We start from the raw sequence: 22,519 nt of genomic DNA on the forward strand, positions 1-22,519 counted from the left end.
AGGGGAGCTCCACGACAGGAACATGAGGTGACAGCAGTGACAGCGACTCCTCCTCTGATGGTAGCTCCCTTGTGGTGGCGGGCCCCTCTGTGCCCCCCCATCAACAGGTACAGCCGCCATCCCTACTACCAGCACCGCCCTCCCAGCAGCCGCTCAGCGTGTGTTCCGTGCCCGCTCACACAGGAGGGTGGGCATCTCCTTCGCCCCAGGCACCTCAGGCCCTGCCCCAGTCAGCCCTGCTGCCCTCAGTGAGGAGGCTATTGACCTCCTGAGATCCCTCACTGTTGGGCAGTCTACCATTCTGAATGCCATCCAGGGTGTTGAGAGGCATTTGCAACAAACACATGCATACCTGGAGGGCATTCATTCTGGCCAGGCAGCCCAAAAGAGAGCATTTCAGGCTCTGGCCTCAGCACTGATGGCAGCCACTGTCCTGGTGTCCAGCCTCCCCCTCCAACTTCCTACACCCAAACCCAATCCCCTGTACCTCAGCCTATCCCAAGCACACCATCAGACCAGCATGCACACACCTCAACACACAAAAGTGGCTCAGGCAAACATAAGCACCACACATCCCACAGGCACTCACACAAGCATCATACCCATGCAGACGTACCAACATCCACTGCCTCCACTGTGTCCCCCTCCTCCACGTCTCCCTCCTCCCTCCCAGTCTCTTCTCCTCTCACACCTGCATGCATTATATCTTCAGCCACTACCTCCGTCACCAGCACGCCCAACACCACACACCGCTCACGTGCAATCACCACCCTCACTACCATTCACGCATCCCCTGTGTCCTCTCCCAGTGTATCAGTGAGCCCTCCTCCCAAAGCACACAAATGCAGGCACACGCCCACCCAACAACCATCCACCTCAGAACATCCTCCAGCCCATGCACCTTCACCCAAATTCAGCAGACATACACCTCCTACAACCACTACCTCTTCCTCCACTCCCAAACCCATCTACCTGTCCAAGTGTGTCTAAAAAACTTTTCCTGGCTAATATTGACCTCTTCCCTACACCTCCCCCCCGTCCGTTCCCTAGGGCCAGGCTTTCCAGGTCCCAACCCAGCACCTCTGCCACCACATCCCCAGGCACAGTGGTGCCAGCAACTGCGGGCTATTGGAGTGCGCCGACCATCAGGGCTGCCAGAGTGCCACGGAGCGAGGGCAAGGACATTCCGCCACTGGCCAAGCTAAAAATGTTGCCCACATCCCGGAGGGAGAAGCAGAAAACACCTGCCACCAAGGGGTCAGGGAAAATGAAAGGGGATAGTGGCAAGATAGCTGCGCCATCATCAAAGGTGGGGAAGGGCCAGAAACTGAAGGGCAGGTCAGGAGAGGGAATGGTGGCACCGACTGAGGGACCAGTGTCACACCTTCTTTCCACGTCGACGCCAAACTTAACGGCGGACTGCACCGCCACCTGCACTGGCACCGCCACCTGCACCGCTGCCACAGAGCCTGCCACACGCACTGCTGCCGCAGAGCCCGCAACCAGCACCGCCAGCACAGAGCCCGCCGCCAGCACCGCTGCCACAGGGCCCACAACCAGCACCGCCCCACAGAGCCCGCCGCCGGCACTGCTGCCACAGAGCCCGCCGCCAGCACCGCTGCCACAGAGCCCGCAACCAGCACCGCCGCCACAGAGTCCGCTGCCAGCACCGCTGCCACAGATCCCGCCGCCAGCACTGCTGCCACAGAGCCCGCCGCAAGCACTGCCACGACTGACACCGCTGCAAGCACCGCCGCGACTGACACAGCCGCAAGCACCGCCAGCGGACCAACGACATCCTGAGCCAGTTGAACCACCTCAGACATGGCTGCCATCCCCAGTGGTCAGTCGTCTGAGGCTGGTGGTGAGCTCCAGGAGCCTGGGCAGCTTCTATGAAGCATCACTTTCAGTGGAGAAAGGCGTCCACTACCTCAGTCCTTGGCAGGATGAAGCACTCTGGGCACAAAGCCCCCTCCAGAACCAGTGGAGTATCACATCCACTACCTCAGTCCTTGGCAGGATGAAGCACTCTGGGCACAAAGCCCCCTCCAGAACCAGTGGAGTATCACATCCACTGCCTCAGTCATTGGCAGGATGAAGCACTCGGGGGACAAAGCCCCCTCCAGAACCAGTGGAGACTGTTATCCACTTGAGAGACTGTGGCTTTGCACTCTCCAGGATAAAGCAGTGGGCAATCCACCCACTGAAAAGACTTGTGAGACTGTGGCCCATATTTATTCTTTTTGACGCAAAACTGCGCCAACGCAGTTTTGCGTCAAAAAAATTTGCGCCGGCTAACGCCATTCTGAAGCGCCATGCGGGTGCCGTATTTATTGAATGACGTTAGCCGGCGTTAGCCGCCGGCGCCGTCTGGTGTGCGTTAAAAAAAACGACATACACCAGGCAGCGCCGGCGTAGGGGGATATGGGGCTTGGGCGTCAAGAAATGGGGCAAGTCAGGTTGAGGCAATTTTTTCGCCTCAACCCGATTTGCGCCATTTTTTTTCACTCCCAACCCCCATAGAAATTACTCCTGTCTTAGCAAAGACAGGAGTCATGCCCCCTTGCCCAATGGCCATGCCCAGGGGACTTATGTCCCCTGGGCATGGCCATTGGGCATAGTGGCATGTAGGGGGGCACAAATCAGGCCCCCCTATGCCACAAAAAAAAAAAAAAAACACTTACCTGAACTTACCTTTATGTCCTTGGGATGGGTCCCTCCAGCCTTGGGTGTCCTCCTGGGGTGGGCAAGGGTGACAGGGGGTGTCCCTGGGGGCATGGGAGGGCACCTCTGGGCTCCTTCAGAGCCCACAGGTCTCTTAACGCCTGCCTTTTGCAGGCGCTAAAAAACGGCGCAAAAGTGGCCGTATGTCATTTTTTTTGACCCGCCCACTCCCGGGCGTGAATTTTGCCCGGGAGTATAAATCCGACGCACATGGCTCGGAGTCGATTTTTTAGACGGGAACGCCTACCTTGCATATAATTAACGCAAAGTAGGTGTCCACGCTAAAAAATGACGCTAACTCCATGGACTTTGGCGCTAGACGCGTCTAACGCCAAAGTATAAATATGGAGTTAGTTTTGCATTGAAATTGCGTCACAAAAAACGACGCAATTCCGGCGCAAACGGAGTATAAATATGCCCCTGTGTCTTTGCACTCCCCAGGATAAAGCAGTGGGTAACCCACCCACTGAAAAGACTTGTGAGACTGTGTCTTTGCACTCCCCAGGATAAAGCAGTGGGCAACCCACCCACTGAAAAGACATGTGAGACTGTGGCTTTGCACTCCCAGGATGAAGCAGTGGGCAACCCACCCACTGAAAAGACTTGAGAGACTGTGGCTTTGCACTCTCCAGGATACATCAATGGGCATGGAGCCGCCTCGTGGAGCAGTGGCGTCGTGCGCTCATCAGGCTGAGGTGCCCCTCCTCCACCTGTCCCTGAGGTGCCTGTTTCATTTCGATCCAATGCCCCTGCAGTGTTCTCTCCGTTTCCAGTCAGGTATCTAGTGTGGGCCTCGCCCTTGCATTTTGGGCCCAATGGTCCACGGACAATGATTAGTGCACTATCCGGACTTGTGTATTTGGTGTACATAATTGTATATACTGGATTTGGAGTTTTGACTACTGGATTTTTATTGATTACAATCGTTCAAATCATTTCCTTTTGTCCTTGCGTTCTTCCAGGGGGAGTGTGTATATGTAATGTTGCAGCATGTATTTGTGTGTATGGTGTTGTGGGTGAGGGTGGGGGTGTTGCGTGTTGCGTGTGTGTGCCACTCTCTTTTCCCTCCCCCCTCCCCTGTGTTGTAGGTTCAGTACTCACCGTGGTCGTCGCCGCCGTCGTTGGAGCTCCTGATAGAGGAGCAGGAAGACCATCGCCGGCAGGATCTGCAGTTCTGGCTCCATGGCGTCCTGGTCCCTCGTGGGGTGTGGAGAGGTGAGTGATTTTCCCTTCTGTGTACTGTTTCCGCCGTATTTTTATTCGCATTGGTTCCGTCCCGTAAAAGGTGGCGGATTGCCGGGTTGTGATAGGGTGGGCGGTACATTGTCTTCCGCCTGTCTGTTGGCGGTTACCGCTGCGTACCGCCACGCCGGTCGGAGTGTTAAAGTGGCTGTCTATGTTGGTGGTTTCTGCCATGGTCGTGATTCAATTTTTTTCCGCTGGCCTGTTGGCGGTATTACCACCGCTTTAACATCGACCACCAAGGTTGTAATGAGGGCCAAAGTCTTTGAATTTGACTGGCTTGCATCTAGTTCATTCATCCGATTTCACCTGTTACGCCACAGCACCACTATTTTGCACAGTATCACTTTCATCACCGACATCCTCAGGATAAGAAACTTCATCCCTTCATACATTTTCCACAGCAATCTGTTCATGATACCCATTTTCAACACCACATCCTGTTAAGGTTTCCGCCGAGGGCACTCCGACACTACCTCCTGCTTTGAAAACTTAACTATTACAACTTTCCCACTCAAACATCCTCCACCCAAGCATTCCTCCTCAGTATTGCACACATCATTACAACACTTCGCAAGTCTCCTCACATTCCACACTTTCCCATCCTGAGTAACAACACTCTAGTTATACACCTTTATCACTTTCAAAACTCACCAACCCTCGTTTGTGAATTGTGACCCAATCACCCACATTAATCTCAGGTTCTTTCACCCTCCATTTGTTATCATAAGTTTCTTTGAACTTTTCCTGCTTCCTTCTGATTCTCTCTTTGACTTCTTCCATACACACATTTTCCCACTCCTTTTTTAATCTTTTCTTGAAACACCACAGACACAATTTAGACAGAGGATGTCTTCCTTTTAGTAACCTAAAAGGGTTAACTTCCGGAGTACTTTGCGGCGTTATGCGATAATGCCATCATTTTTCTCTTAACCTCTCCTTTCACTGACCTCCAAGTCCTCGTGCCCATGCAATACTTTCCTTGAGTACACGGTTGAACCTCTCCACCTGACCATATCCTTGTGGTTCATAAAGAAGAGTGGTAACATATTTGATGTCACTATACCTGAAAAACTTTTCACTTCTCTTGCCACCAACTGAACCCCATTGTCAGATATAAACACCTCCTTCTCTGGCAAACACCTCCTTAAAGAACTTAATAATAGCACCAGATGTAACCTGAGAAACCAACTTTACCTCCGGCCACTTGGAATAATAATCAATCAACACCAATGCAAAACGTGCTTCTGCAGGACGGAAAAGAAATGTACCAGAAATGTCAAACCCTAACTTTTGCCAGGGCGAATCAGGCCAGGGTACTGGCAAAAGAGGAGGCGAACAGTTCTCAACATCTTCTCCGCATTGACACACACACCACATTCTCTTACCACACTCTCTGCCATTTTATCCAACGCCGCCACCAGAAACAAGTATAAATTAGCCTCTTCATAGAAGACATGCCTGGATGACCTTCATGGGCTAGCCTTAAAACTACTTCCTGCAATCCTTCAGGAGGAATGCGCTTACCCTTCATGAACAAAAGTTCATTCCCAATTTCTAATTCATCCTTAACTTTATGAAACACCATGATCTCTTCAGAAAGTCTTTTCTCATCGGGCCAACCACATCGCAATTAATTTTTTACTTCTTCCAATAAAATATCCTCCTCATCACACTTCTTCCACATATCCTCTTCTATACCAACAAATTAATTAGTCATGTACCCAAACACCACTGACACAACATCATTCTCAAGCTCATTGTGAAACCCATCAACCTCCTCTCCATCATCTTGTGGAAGTCGCGATAGACAATCTGCCACAGCATTACTTTTCCCAGGTACATACTCAACCTTGAAGCAATACTCCTGCAATCTAGAGATTAATCTGGCAATACGAGCAGTAGCATTTCCCCCACCAATTGGAGACAGAATCCCAACCAATGGCTTATGATGAGTCTGCAAAATAAATTTTGAACCCCAAATGTAATTCCGAATAATGTTCCACTGCCCAAACACATGACAACAATTATTTTTCTATCACAGTATACCTCCTCTCTGCATCCGATAATGTACAAGAAGCAAATGAAACATTCTACCTGTCTTTTCCACAACACTGCGATAGCACACCACCTATACCATACATACTAACATCTACAGTCACAATACACTGTGCCCCCACAAAAAAGGGCCGCAGAGTAGGAGCATCAACAATTTCTTTTTTATCTTCCTAAACTTAGTCTTCTGTCTATCTGCCAGACATACTGAACCCCCTTGCGTGCAAGTTCTCTCAGTGGTTCCATCTTTGTTGCAAAACTTTCAATGAATTTGCTGCAATATTTACAAAGACCTGTAAATGATAACAATTTATCTCGATTGTCAGGAGCAATGACAATAGCTTCCACCAATGATCGTTTAGGGATCACCCCTTCTCCAGATAATGTGTCACCCAGATATTCCACTGACTTGGAGAAAAAATTGCACTTCTTTTCCTTCAATGTCAAACCACTCTTCCTTAATACCGCACAGACATTTACCACATGCTCTCAGTGCTCACTTTCATTCTTAGAAAATATCAGGATATCATCTTGGAAACATTTCACGTAATTGTCTATATCTTTGAACAGATGATACATAGCTCTCTGAAACACCGACTCCACAAAGGCTAGTCCAAATGGTATTCTTTTAAATTGATACAACCCCTGTGGTGTGATAAAAGCTGTAAACTGTCTAGAATCTTCAGTAGGCTCAATTTGATGATACGCCGATCTCAAATCCAATGTGGAGAAGATGCTTGCTCCTTCTAACATGCTGATCACCTCATTTATATTTGGTAAAGGATGACAATTCACAATGATGTTCGCATTGACTGCCCTCGAGTCAACACACAACCTCAACGATTTGTCAGCCTTCCGGTCCAACACAATTGGAGAGACCCACTCTGACGATTCAATCTCTTCAATTACACTGTCCTTCACCATTTCCAACAGGATTTGTTTCAATTCTTCTCTGACACATATTGGAACATTTCTCATTTTTTGCACAAGAGGTTTGGCATTTGTCTTAATCTTGATTTATGACTATAATTTTCTAGCCTTCCCAATTTGTTAGAAAAAACTTGGGGAAACTTCAACACAATCCACTCCTTTGTCACACAACTCTCTATCGCTAAAACAAGTTCACTACTTCTGGGATTCAGTATAATTCCCAACTTCCCTTGATCTCTCCATCCCAAGACATTAACTCCTTTCTTGGCTACATACAACTTTATCATGGCAGATCTATCTTTAAAGACAATTTCTGTCTCCACAAAACCAATAACATCAATGCTGGAACCATCAAAGCCTTCAGCTACTATATCAGGTTCCCACAAATCTGACATCTTCCAGATTCTCTCAAATACTTCCTCAAAATATTCCTGTGTAACAATCGTCCAAGGTGATCCTGAGTCTGCCATCAGAAATGAATCCTTCCCCATTATCTGTACCACACACTTGGGTTGTCTAATACTACCATCAAATTTACCTCTACTCATACTTGCCACTTTTCCTCTCACACTACTACTGTTTTTCTTAAGGTCTTCGCATATACGAGCAAAATGTACAAACTTACCACATTTCTGACACTTCTTCCCAACAGTGGGACACTGGGGTGAACTCGCCAAAAGAATCATATTGCTACAGCGATAACAAGATAATCTCTCTTATCACATTTGTCCCATTTCTTACCACACACATTATTTCTGGAATTCAAGTTAGTACTATTATTACTACCTCCCATTGCTCCAACAACATCAGAGTCCTTAGTTTTAATTTTCTCTGATTCTTGTACAGATCTTACCCACATTTCAAACTGTTCTAAAGCTTTTACCATGGTAATAACATCTTGTAACTAGGATTACCCATTACCCACAACTGTTCTTGAATTTTCTTGCTTTTATCATGCACAATGATCTGATCATGAATCATCTCATCTGTCATCTCTCCAAAATTACAGTGCATAGACTGTCCTCGCAAAGCAGTTAAAAATTAATCAACGTTTCATCAGATTGCTGTATTCCTGTATAAAATTTGAATCTATTCAATGCTATGCTAGAATTAGGTTTAAACCTATTTTTTAATTTCATTAATGCTTCCTTGAATACATCTAACTCCTCATCAGACTGTCCTTGAACAACAACCTGAGGTATAGTTCTGAATACCATTTGTCCTTCTGAACCAAAGCAATGCAGCAAAATGTTCTTCTTTCTTTCCTGGGACATATCGTCATCATCAATAGCTTTCAAATAAGTCAGGAACTCCTCTTTCTATCTTGACCAAGGGATGGGCGGATCTCCTTTGCATTGTAAAAACTTTGCAAGCGGTTCAAACTGCATTGCTCGGTTTATATATCTTCTGTTAAAGCAAGTAAATAAACATGCACAAAATGTACATCAGACAATCACTGTGAAATGTGTAGTACTCTTAGTTGCACAGTTTCTATTGCAAGAGAAAATAAAATTGTAAAAAAATATATATATATTTTCACCAATACTGGAACAACTCCAGTTCCTTTTCAATTCCAGTTACCTTTACAGACTTCCTTGTCGTGCTATGATCATTCCAGAATAGGACGTGACTAGAAAGAAAAAAAAAACTAAAGAAAAACTTCCTGGAAGAACAAAGAGTGGAACGCAGCTGCAAGCAGGTAAGATTTTCCATTTCTAAAATACAATGACTTCCTTGTAGTCCTACAACACTTTTTAATACAGAAAGTGTTTAGGGAACAAGAAAGAAGAAAAAATATATATATGCACACACAGTTCCTGGCCAAAGAAAAGACCGTGTGTGAGGCGCCACCGCAGAGGTAAGATTTCCACTTCTATCCTGTGGAAGTTTGGTGTCCGGATGATCCAGACATGCATTAGACAATTTGCACGGGTCTAAAACATGTGCGTACTATAGATATCCTCAAGCGATGGTGAAACACTTCACGCGGCGCATTCTACAAAAGACGGAGTCGAGCGACGGTTTTAACGGTCTCCAGCAGGGGCCTCAATAGATTCAGGGTGTTCGTCGATGATGCAACTATTATCCCAAATTGTTGTACTTCTACACCGTAATCCAACCGTCACCAATCAAAGACAGAAAAAAGAAGATAACTTCTTTTCCCAAAAGAAAACAAGTTTGATGGAGCCGAATCTGCTGCTCCGATTGACACCACACCTGTGCTGAATTAAGAAGTAGCAGGTGTCGTCACTCATTGCCAAATTGTTAGATCCAGAAACACACGGAGATAAAATAGAAGTGTGTTTAATCGGAGACAGCACAGTACATACAGAATCTCCCCAACATTCTACTCCAACATTCCTTTTCCCATTCCACCTTCTACACTCTAAATTACCAACATTCAAAATATTTCCCTTCTTTAACAAAGTATATGAAATAAAAAATAATAATACAGTAAAGTTATGTACAACACCTGCCTTTCCCGGGGCTGAGTTGTGCACTAGCAAAATTCCGCATTGGGGAATATGTTTGCACTGCTTATCTGGTAGTGCACTTGGAAACCTGCACTGGACACATCATTTTATGGATACTACTGTGAATTTATGAATTTAAAAAAGTAGAAATTCTACATCTATGTATAGGAATCCTAATATGATTACACCCACTGCTGGCAGTACTACTGTTGGTACAGATTTACTACTTGTTTGTGAAGAACGAATGCATACACTCTGCATATGTACATTTGACTTCTGTTCACACACCAGGCATACCCAAGGAAGTGTATAAGAGGAGAAAACAAATAGCAGTGATAATAATAAAATCACCCACAAAGTAGTATGTTTTATCTAGTACACTGACTTATATCAAAGGATCAAGGCATGATCTTTACTTCCATGCTGCCAGTAAGCTGTTGAATACCTTCCAGCGGATGTATTTAATTACTTTACTTACTTTAATCACTTTAATTTAAGTTAAAAGCATTTCAATATTTATCTTTACGTCTTTATACTCATATTTTTATTTCCCTTGTTTCAAATGTGAGGTTTGTGATGCCCTCTATTTTGACTTTATGATTCTTCCTTCACTTTTGCTTATTTGACAACTGGACAAACTGCTAACCCATATTACCTTGTAATTTTAGCCATTCTCTTAGTAGCCAGTCGCTTGTGATTTTTACTTTTGGCTTGCCCACTGTCTATCCAGGATTTCTTGCTGTAAGCCACAAGGTGCTGAGATCTGGATCAGTTGGACTTATCTTCCTCACCGTCCTGATCCCACCCTCTCTCTGGATGGCTGCCACTTATGGCAGAAAGTGACCTGTCTGTGTCGTGACTAGAGCACAACTAGCATGCAGTCCAACTCTTGCTAATATCCAGATGTATTTGCTTTAATTTAATTTGGAAGGCTATGATTATTTAATGATTTTATGCAGCTTTTACCACGTTTATTTGGTTTGATAAGCCCCACATTTTCAATGGAAGATTTGTCTTCTACTTTTTTTGTGACATTATGACAAATGTTTTACTCTTCTTTTGACATACTGTTTAGCCAATTTATTTGAGTTTTTGAGTTACAATCTGGAAATGGATCCAACTCGGGTGAAGCCCGTGTGGAACCTTGGGTTAAATTTGGATGCTGACCTGAAAATGACCCTACTAGTCACTAACCCCATCTCTGACAATACTGCTTTTTAAGGAAGATCCCTTTCCATCTCAGGAAGTCAAGGTGATTGAGGTTCTAACAGTCTTGGTGGGGCTGCAACTGGACAGCTGTAATTCCTGTTGTCTGGAACATCCCATTTTCCTAGACTAGAATGCGACTGGCCCTCATTTTTCCATGGGCAGCTAAAATAATCAAGCTAATCTTTTGCTCTGAGCTTTGTACTTGTTCCCATCAAAGCATTCACTTTTGCTTTTCAAAACTCATTCATAGACATAGGGCCAGATGTAGCAAAAAACCAAATTGCGACTTGCAATTTGCGAGTCCCTGCGACTCGCAAATTGCAAGTCGCAATTTGGTATGCAGAAAGGTGTCTCAGACACCTTCTGTAACTCGCAATGGGGTCGCAAAGACCCACCTCATTAATATTAATGAGGTGGGTCGCAGTTTGCGACCCCATTGCGAGCATGGGCACTCACGGGGATGGTGGCCTGCTGGAGACAGCAGACCACCATGTCAGTGACTGCTTTTTAATAAAGCAGTTTTTTTTTTCTAAGTGTAGCCCGTTTTCCTTAAAGGAAAACAAGCTGCACTTTGAAAAAAAAACCGAAACCTTTAGTTTCGGATTTTTTCAGGGCAGGTAGTGGTCCATTGGACCACTGTCTGCTCTGAAAAAATATTTTTTTTTCCAGTCACAAAGGGGAAGGGGTCCCATGGGGACCCCTTCCCGTTTGCGACTGGGTTACCATCCACTTACAGTGGATGGTAACTGCGATTCCATTTGCGACCGCTTTCGCGGTCGCAAATGGAATTGAATTGCATTGCGAGTTGCAAATAGGAAGGAAACACCCCTTCCTATTTGCGAGTCAGAAATGCATTTTGCGAGTCGGATCCGACTCGCAAAATGCATTTCTGCATACCGGTGAGGCTTTGCGCCTCGCAAACGGCGTTTTTTGACGTTTGCGACTCGCAAACGCCTTCTTACATCTGGCCCATAGTCCCTTCTGTCTGACATTATTAATGTCTGTGGACAGCTCCCACAAACCTAATGGGTGTCTGAGTGTAATGAGGGGTGCTATGTATGAAAGGTTATTTGTACTGGGAAAATATCACTCAAGAGTATAAGAGTCAATGATGTCTGTGAATACTATACAGAAATGCACATACAATACATGGGATCTTGCATTCCATGTGTAAAAGCTTGTCTCTAATTTTCTTAAAGGAGGTGACTTGTGATGTCTCAAGAAACCACTTAACCGCACAACTGTAATAACATATTACAGTTGAGTCCTGAGGTCATAGTGCCTGCAGCCTGAACCATCAGACAAGAGGAAAGGCAAGACAGAGAACATAATGAAAGCTGCAGTTGAAAAAACAAAAAAACTAAGCCTGCCTTTTTCTATTTTGTTGTTTGAATGGAAAGTGATAAGCAGAAAGTAGATGTTTATAGCAACATGTCTACTTTTTGGAGGAAGATGTAATCTTTCGGAATGTTTCTCTACATTCTGAGCTGCATTGTTATTCTTTTATCTGACTTGCATTAAACGGATTCTAATAATTTTTTTGCAATAAATATTGAACAGCTTTTTGGTTTCTTTAATTTTGCACTAGAGTTTCTACTTTTATTCCTTTGTTTCCAAACGTCCTCTTTTTTTCATATGCAAGATCAACACACCAAGGATGTAAGCTGTTGTAGGAAGGGTGATGGTGCAGCCACATATTATAATGAATGAAGTACTCCCTTACATTATAAGGATATTGGAAGTCACTTTCGAATGGTGGAAAGGCTGTACACACCACACAGACACCACATCCAGTCACGCCCACCATACAGGCCCACATTTTGTTATGTTGTGTACGATGTATGCGTGTATTGTTCTCGATATCGGTCGTGCACTTGGCGTTGCTGAGGATTTTTGGGGTGTGTTTGTGAGTGTTTAATAGTGTTGTGGATATGTGTCAGCTGTGAGGGTTTCCAACTTGCCATTGTGTGCATTTCTTGCTGTTGGGTCTCATTGCTGGCCGTGGAGGTCCGTACCGCCAATGGTTGTTTGACATCCACTATCTGCCATGGTGATTTGTGCATCATTATTTGGTGGGTGGAGGGTTTGTCTGCTTGGCAGTGGCGGGGTGGAGTGTACACTCTTTCCGCCATCATGGGCCCTGGTGGTGGCTGGAGCTTGCTGAATTTTTGGAGGTTTCTGTTTTTGGCATCATTATATGGTGGTGTTCTGTTCACCGCCACTGGCGGTCTTCTGTTCATCGTCGCCACGGAGGTCGGCGGTATTTCCCACCATGTTCATAATGACCACCTTAGTGCCTGATGATGAGTTTTGTGGGTTGGAAACCCTGACTGCCAGGCCTGTGGTGAGGAGACCGCCCTGGAGCTGCCGGTCTCCCCACCAGCCCCATTACAAGTTTTCCACTGGGCTGACTGTCAGAAACCAAGGTTTCCGCCGGTCATCCCAGTGGAAAACGTGCCATGGCATTGGACTCAGCTCCACCTGAAGCAGAGTCCAATGCTGTCACAAAGGGGGCTCCACATAGGAGTGCACTCTCAGAATGTGCACTGCCTGAGCAATAGACAGTGTAAATTCTGACAGTGCTGGGCAGGGGGGCAAAAACAACAAGTGATGGACAGAATGCTGAACATTGTCAAACACTCACCCCCAGTCACAGATCTGGGTTTAATCCATCGTTCTTTTGCTTACCATGCCACCCCAGTTTGGACCCAGCCATATGCAAATCAGTCTTGACCCTGTTCCTCATGGGAACAGTCCAGCCCGAACTGCCAAGCCAGGTCCTCACTGGACCGGAAACAAGCATCCTGGGACCGGTTTCGGGGTTTCACCCCTCCTCAGCCAGGCTAGCTTGAATCCAGTGGCATGGGAAGCACGGAACCCACGTCTGGGCATACCCTTCCCACTTAGGGTGACAAAGCAAAAACAACAAGTGATGGACAGAATGCTGAACATTGTCAAACACTCAACCCCCCATTCACAGATCTGGGTTTAATCCATCGTTCCAACAGTGCTGTGGGCAACAATGCTGTGGGCATTGCAGGGGCCCCTCTGTGGCCCCCTGCACTTCACTTGCTCTCCACCAGCCTTTTCAAGGTAGATGAACTGCCATGAAAAGGCTGGCAAAGAACATGGTTGTAATCAGCATGGCGGTGCTCACTTCAGCACCCCTGTGGGTGATTACAACCACAACTGCTGTCATCCCCTCAGGATCAGAGATCCTGGCGGAGACAGCTGTCATTTGGTGGCACCGACCAACAAACTTGTAATATGGCAGTCAGAAAGTCCCAGCTGCGGCGGTCCGACCTCCACCGAGAGTCTGGCGATCTTCAGAACACCAGACTCGTAATCGGGCACTTAGCTTGTATATGGCCAGGTGAAATATGGGATAAAATCTAGTAAAAAATACATTCCACTGCGCGTTTGGCTACTTTAATGCAAACCTTATGTTTCTTCTATAACAGATTGTATTACACACCTGATAAAGTCTCTAAGTTTTCACTTGCCAATCAACAAACATGCTGCAGATGCAATTGTTCAGATGGATCTTATGTGCACATATTCTTTCATTGTCCTGATGTAATAGATTTTTGGAACTCGGTATGGTTTAAAATTAATGGTAGCACAACAATTTTCTCAACTTTTTCTGTACAAAACATATTTTTGTGTGCTCTTTATGATATATGGTTTCATGAACTGTTTTTGTTTTGTAGGATACATGTGTTATCAAATTAAATAGTATCCTTCCTGTTATGTTATATATTATCCCTGTTAATATTTTCTTTCTCTTTCTATCTCATTCTCCACCTTCTTTCTCTATGCTGTCTTTCTCACTTTTATTTATAACCTTTCCTCGTCTTAACAATTACACTGGTATGGGGCTCATTAATTTGTTATTTACACTGTTGAATGAAAACTGTTTTGTATTGTACCCGGTACCTCCCTGTGGTTTAATAAAAATATTTTTTAACTGAAAAAAGTGTACCTTTCCAGTACAAAACACATTTTGTGCTGAATAGTAAACAGTATGCACTGCTTAATGCTGTTTTCCATTACTGTGCATTGTGCTAGCTCTGATGTAAACCCTTAGAAAACCTGGCTCACAGAGTTTTGCAACCTGGGTTGTTTTGAAGGCCCTGTTATGTAGGGATAGACTTAACGTTTATTGGACCTCACTTAGTGCAAGGTAAAGTTTATCCCTAAGGTGGCTAGTTTATTTGGCTGATTTGCCAATGTTGTTGTGCAGGAATGGCTCACTTTTACCATCACAAGGTATCTTGTAATATGTAATTTGTAAATTTCTGGTGTTTACCAAATGTTTGCAAGTAGTTTTCCAGAAGAGAAAGGCTTTCAGAAGTAGTACTGTCGAGTCTAGGAGCAAGTGTGATTAGGGTGAGAATAGGGAATGGAAACTCTATTATTAATAGGTGGGGTGGGAGGGTTGGAGAAGTGAACTATGGAGAAAAAAGTGCAAATAAACATGTATTTTCTATAAATACATGTAGCTTTTAGACCTGGTGGAATCCAGCTTACCAAAATATTTACACATTAGAGTTAGGAAATCTACAGCAGGCATATATTTCATTGATACCTGCTAGAATTCTTTGAGAACTCCCAAAACGTCTGAAAGGTGTTCTTAATGTAAAAGTATCCTTGTAGAAGAAACAAATGTCTGCCTCCTTTATGAACATTTTAACTTCTTTTCAAACCAACTCAGAGTAATCAGTGGTGAAACTTAGCCAGTTACAGTAGCAGTGACAGGAATGTACGATTTTGAAGGACCCTGGTCATTTGGCTTTACACCACCAATGGCAACTTTTCCAGTGACTCATAGCTATGTTTAGTACTTCAACTTCTCATTGGCTAGTTGAAGTGTAGAACATGTAATCATCTGTTTGATACATGCTTGTCAGATGTCAGTGCAAGGCCTGGGGCCCTTTGGATGCGTCTTCCGTTTTAGCCAGTGCGAAAATAAGTACCTGCATCTTAGTATCTCAGAATATGTACAGCATTGAAAGAGAAACCATGCACTATCTAGTGGTCTGGACAAACGAGCTGCATCATTATTTATGAAGGCAGCAGCACGGCAAATGTTGCTGAAGTAGATGGGGCCCTGGAAAGTGCAGGGCCTGAGAGAACAATGGCTCCTCAGTCCCAAACCTCCTGGTTGGATGCAGCACAATGTGAGAGACTGCCAGTGCCAAAAGTAGGGCTTTAAAAGCCTTTGCTGACTTGCTGACGGGTCGGTTAGTAGCAATGTTGCTTCTTAATATCCAAGGAAGGTTGCAGGCTTATTTTCCTTCCACAGAAAAGAAGGCTGTACAAATTTGCCAAGAGTCTTGCATAACACTGTAAACTGCCAACGATAAATCACCTTACTGTTAGCTTCTGTGGGGATTCAGACCCACCATCACTAATAAAATCTTTCCAGGCACTTAATTCAATCGCATTTCCAAACGGCAATCTTGCTTATGAGAAGAGGCATCCTGGAACACAGCTGAAATATGCAGATCACTAGAACCTAATTAGCATTTACTTGCAGCCATCCTTAACTGATTGGCAGCACAGCTGTGGGGACCAAGCACAACATGCTGCGTTGCATAATTCGAAGGCCACCTGCAGTGAGCCAGACCTGGCACCTGCCGCCTGGTGGAATCCAAAATAGTGCAATCTACCGCTTTATAGCTCAATGCCACCAGTTTACTCAGGATTATTGCACTTATGCAGTTGCAGAAATGGCCTTTTTATGTGTGATTTTGGCCTGACCTGTATGGATTGCAAAGCATTGCATTAGGCTCAGAATATCTCACCTTGCACTTTTAATTAAGATTGACATGGCAATGTTGTGCACTGCAAACCGAATTTCAGTGAATGATGAAATTTGCATATCTTTCCCAAAACATATATCCCCCTCCTATACATAGTTTTAGAAATAAATTATGAAAAGCAGAGTAATACCAGAGCAAACGAAAGGAAGTAAAATATATGTATTTCCTATGATGATATAAATTGCAATTTTAAACGTTTCAACATGAAGAGGCACTAAAAGTCGACAAGTATGAGATTATCGCATATCTGTGTAATATGCACATCTGTGCACACCCTAGATGCTACCCCTCTTCTGCCATCTACAGTTCATCGCCCAGGGTGACCCACCAGTGACTTGGTTCACGGTCATACAGTGTAGGCATCACTATGGAACTGATACGCAAAGCCTGTTGCAACATTTTGAAGTGATAGGTAGTCAACATTTTAAACCCCTTGATACTGACATCTCCAGGCAAATGACTATCCAATCGTTTTGAGACCACTTCAACAGCAACAGGTATTATTATTATTGTTATTGTAATTATAATTATTGTTGTCATCATCGTTATTATTATTATTAGTAGTAGTAGTAGCAGTAGTAGTGTGGGAATCGCAGATCTCATCCCTCACCATACACGTTTTAACATCTATATGAGTCTGTTAGTGGACATTGTCCAGGAATTCGGGCTGTTGATCATTTCCCTCACCCCTGGGAAAGGATCACAACTCCAACAGTTGTCTCCCTGTCTAGAAAAAGTTGGCAGTTTGATGGCAAATTGCTGCCTTAAACTGAACGGGGGAAAGGCAGAGCTGATGATTCTAGGAAACAGACCAGACCCTCAACCATCTCTATATTGGCCGAACTGTTTGGGCATTCCAACAACCTACCCTTACCCCATAAAAAGTTTAGATCTGTGGCTGGACAGCTCTCTTTCTAGGGATGCAAAGGCAAAAACTTTGCATCAACCTGCTTTGGCATCCTCAGAAACCTCCACAAAATCCTACCCATTCTACCAAGTTCAGAAAACCTGTATAAAAGTAAAATGTGTATAGTCACAAACTGGGTAACACTCTGATCCATAGGCATTGCAAACCCATTGGATTTCATTTAGTCAACCTTAGGAGGATGCGTTGTTCCCCCCAGCATTCAAGCACATGGCTTGCACAAGTTTTTGTTTTGCATTAGATGTTTTCAGTTTTTCATACCAGTAACTCTTCATCCCAGTATTTTTATTTTCATTTTCTTAACTATTTTGAACCAATAGTACACTGATATTATCTACTCAAGGCATGTTACTTGTTGACTGTGTTTCTTCAGCAGTGTACTTGCTTGGTCAATCAAAGGTAAGGGTGAAGCATTAATGTGGATACCAAGCTGATGTTCCATTCCTTTCAGTTTGAGTTTTTTGTTTGTTTATATCATCACATTATTAGGGAGCTGTCCTTACTGCAGTGATGGTACATATGACAATATGGGCCCTAACCTTTTTGAAAAATGTGAAAAAGGCAACCCAAAATACTTCAAATGAGGGCATTCATTTGATGATAATATGCAGCCACATTGTAGGGTTACCTTATCTGCAAGCATAGAATGGCAGGGACCCACCTCAGCCTACTCATGGCATGGAATCCCTAGGGCCCCTACACGTGCCAGTGTGCCAGTTAACTGTAGGTGACTGTTAGACCTGACAGCCTTAGGGTGGTCGTCCCCCAACTTTTTGCCTGCCTCCCTCCACTTTTCTGACACAGTTTTTGCTGGTTTTAGGACTCTGTGCGCTTTACCACTTCTAACCAGTGCTAAAGTGCATATGCTCTCTCCCTTAAACAAGGTAACATTGGTTCATTTCCAATTGAAATGTTTGATTTATTTGTAAGCTCCTAGTAAAGTGCACTACAGGTGCACAGGGCCTGTAAATTATATGCTACTAGGGGGCCTGCAACACTGGTTGTGCCACCCACATAAGTAGCCCCTTAACCATGTCTCAGGCCTGCCATTGCAAGGCCTGTGTGTGCAGTTTCACTGCCTCTTCGACTTGGCATTTAAAAGAACTTGCCAAGCCTTGAACTCCCCTTTTTCTACATATGGTAGGGTGTTATGTAGGTAAAAGGCAGGACATATACAGGTGTGTTTTATATGTCCTTACAGTGGAAAACTCCTAATTTCATTTTCCACTACTGTGAGGCCTGCTCCTTTCATAGGCTAGCATTAGGTCTGCCCTCACATACTGGTTGAGCGGTAGATTCTGATCAGAAAGGGGTAAATAGGTCATGTTTATTATGGCCAGAATGGTAATACAAAATCCTGCTTACTGGTAAGGTTGGATTTTATATTACTATTTTAGAAATGCCTCTTTTAGAAAGCGAGTATTTCTCTGCCTTACAGCTTTTCTCCAATCCACATCTGGGCTGGGCTGGTTGACAGCTCCCTTGTGCATTTCACCCAGACAACCACAAACATAGGATACTCAGTCACACCCGCACTCATCTGCATACTGAATGGGTCTTCCTGGGCTGGAAGGGTGGAGGGCCTGACACTTACATTTCAAAGGCTAGTAGCCTGTCCTCACAAAATGGACTGCCAAACCCCCTACTGTGACCCTGGCAGACAGATCTGTACTGAAAGAGGACCTTGTGCACTTCAAAACCACTCCTTGAAGTCTCCCCCACTTCAAAGGCATTTTTGGGTACATAAACTGGGTCTCTGACTCCACCAACTCAGAGACTTCTGGACCTGAACCTGCAACCTGTCAAGAGGAACAGCCTGGCTGCCCAAATGACTTATCTGGAATGCTTTGCTGAGAAGGACTGCTGCCCTTCTGTTGCCCTGCTTCTCTGCTGCCCACTGACTTTGCAGATAAGCGCTCTCCAAGGGTTTGAATTGAGCTGGCCTCCTGTTTTCTGAAGTCTCAGGACTAAAAAGACTTCATCTCTTGAAGGAACTCCTAGTGCACCAAAAATCGACGTATAGCCAGCCAGAAACAAAACACAGTCTGCCTTGCAACGATAAAATCACCACACAGCTGAATCGGAATGACACAGCCCAACTTCCCCAGTGAAGATCCGATGCAGAGCCTGCCTTGCGACCAGAAAGTCGATGCCCAGCCCTACTGGATTGACGCACAGCTGAAGCGAAATTATGCAGCCCAACTTCCCGAGTGAAAAATCGATGCAGTGCCTGCCGTGCGACAGAAGATTTTGCACATCGCCATATGGATCAACGCAATGCCTGTGACTTCATCCCTCAAGCCCAGGATTTCCAAGCATCGTCCCTGAGTGTCAAAATGATCCCTGCATTACAGTGAGGAACCAAGACTGCGCGCTGGAAATTGATGCAAAGCCCCATGCAGGGTGGAAAGAAACAGCGCACCGTCTATGCTGCGCTGGAAATTCCAACGCACACCCTATTTTTCCACGCATCTCCTCCTCTGCGGTCTCTGTGCATGTTATTTTTGATGCAAACCGGGTACTTTGTGAAACCGAGAGACAACTGTTGATTTCTAAGATTTAGGACTCTTTATAATCTTGCAAAATTGATATCTCAACTTGTGCTTATTGAATCTTTGTCATTTTGACCTTATTTTAGTCAGATAAATATTATCTATTTTTCTAAACCTTTGTGGTGTATTTTTGTGGTGTTTTAACTGTGTTACTGTATGATTTATTGCACAAATACTTTACCCATTGCCTTCTAAGTTAAGCCTGACAGCTCAGTGCCAAGCTACAAGAGGGTGGCCACAGGATCGTTTGGATTGTGTCTGAATTACCCTGACTAGGATTGTGGTCCCTATCTGGACAAGAGTGTATACCTCTGCCAACTAGAGACCCTACTTCTAACAGTGACCTCATCCCTTTTATAGGTGGATGGCCCTGTGCATTAAAATCATTGACACTTGTAATAAGGTAGACACGAAATCCATCACATTTATATGTCAGTAACCCATCTGCCAAACTCTAAATGAGGCCCTAGCCTAGCAACACAAGTGCTGGGGTAAAATGTTCAGATAACTATAGGCAGTATATCATCCAGGTAGCACAAACATTTTAATTCTTCAACTGAAGAACGTATCCTTTTCACCCATTCCACTTCTCTGATGGTGACTCGGTTTTGTAGAAGGCCAGCAAAAAGAGCAATGGTGATAGTGGACATTCTTAGCGGGTGTCTCTACTGATCTGAAAAGAGCAAAACATTATCCCACTGCAGTGTATTGATGTTCTGGGTGACTGATACAGTAACTGAATTTTCTGAATAATGTGTGGGCACTGTCTAACCCTTCTCAGAGCCCTGAAAAGGTGGGGCTACTCCATCTGATCAAACGCTTTTGTTGCATCTACGGAGAGGGCTATCTTTTCATTTTGTTTATTTCATACATGCCACTTGAGGTGTTGAATGGTCCTCATAGGATGTCCAGAGGCCTGTCCTGGAATGAAGCTCCCCTGATTCCTATGCACAAGTATTCACAAGAATGTACAAGTATGAGTATCACAAGATGCATTCTTAATGTCAGGATTTTAGCTAGTACTTTGCATCATATTTTAAAAGAGAAATAAGCCTGTAGCTAGCACTATTCAGATCCAAGCTTCAAAGAGAAAGTAGCAGAATTTTGGAATGCAAAATAATTATTTTTCCTTTTTGTTTGGCACCGAGTGGACATGATCATAGGAACATCCAGGTTGATCTTTCAGTCCATTGAGCTTCTTGCTTGATACATCTAAAAGATTATTCCTTCTTAAACAGTGATAGCAGGATTTTCCACTAACGCAGATACTTCAAACAAGGAAGCTACTTTGACACAGACACTTCAGCAATGATATAGATGAATATCTTTCAAAAATCCTCTGCATAATTTTGTTCAAATCATTTGAAACCATTTGATATTGGAGATTCTTTGAAGCAAATAAATTAAATAGAATATTGGTGGCCCTATGTGGGCTGAATAAAGTACTTTCACTGAGGTCCAGCAACCTAGATATTACCATTGTAGCTGGAAAGGTCACATGTTCTGTTAGAAATTGGGTTTCTGGTTGCCAGAGGTATGCACCTTGTCCAAGCAGGTCCCACAATCTTAGTCAGGATAAGTCAGATACATACCTTAAATTAACCCGTGCTCACCCTTTGGTAGCTTGGCACAGAGCAGGCAGGCTTAACTTAGGAGGCAAAGTGTAATGTATTTGTGCAACACTTAAAACAGTGAATACACATCAACTTAGAAAAGTACATTCTAATTTAATGAATAAAACATGACCAACACTATAAAAATCCAATGAGTAGAAGTCGAGATATGAATTTTTAAATCATATCTGCAACTGTGTTGATTAAAAGCTGAAAGTGCCAACTGGGGCTATCTGGTCACGCTAGAGTGGAGTAAATCCAAAGTTCAAGCTGACCACAATGGAGGGTGAGTCGGCTACATTGGGCAATCTTCTCCTGCCGAAACAGTATCTTGTGTGGAGGGTTGCATCGATGTCAAAGATCTGATGCGAGGAGCAGAGGAGATGAGGCAAAGGTGATGCTTCAGTTCCAATCTACATAGTCAGGGGATGCATCATTGTTAAATCGCGCAGTCATTGATCTTCAAGCAGGATTGGGGCTTTGAACCCTTTGCGATGAAGGTGATCCATTGTTGTCGAGTCACGCAGCTGGGGATGTGAAGGTGATGCGCCGGGCCAGATGATAATGCTTGAGCCTGAGGAACGCAGTCAACAATGCAGAGCTCTCATCCTCAGCTGCAGCATAGAAGCATCGGCGTTGAGGGAAAATGTAGCGGTCCTTATTGGTGCTATGACAACGATGTGTGGATGTTTTCAGAACACAGCTGCATGACTCACTTCCAAGGGTCCAGGACTGGATTGGCACCACTTGTCATGTTAGAACTCACATTTGGCAGAATCCAGAAGCTGTAGCAGAGGTGAGTGAGTTTTTTTTATGTCCCTGAGACTTCAGAACAGGAGGCAAGCTGTTAAGCCCTTGGAGTCCCTCTAGTTTTGGGGATGTAGAGATTCAGGTGCAGTCATTCTCACTCCCAGACAAGGAGGGCAGCAGAGCAGGCACAGCAAAGCACAAGTCCAGAAAAGCCAAGCAA

Source organism: Pleurodeles waltl, chromosome 4_2 (genome assembly GCF_031143425.1).
Source record: "Pleurodeles waltl isolate 20211129_DDA chromosome 4_2, aPleWal1.hap1.20221129, whole genome shotgun sequence".
In the NCBI taxonomy this organism is placed as follows: domain Eukaryota; kingdom Metazoa; phylum Chordata; class Amphibia; order Caudata; family Salamandridae; genus Pleurodeles; species Pleurodeles waltl.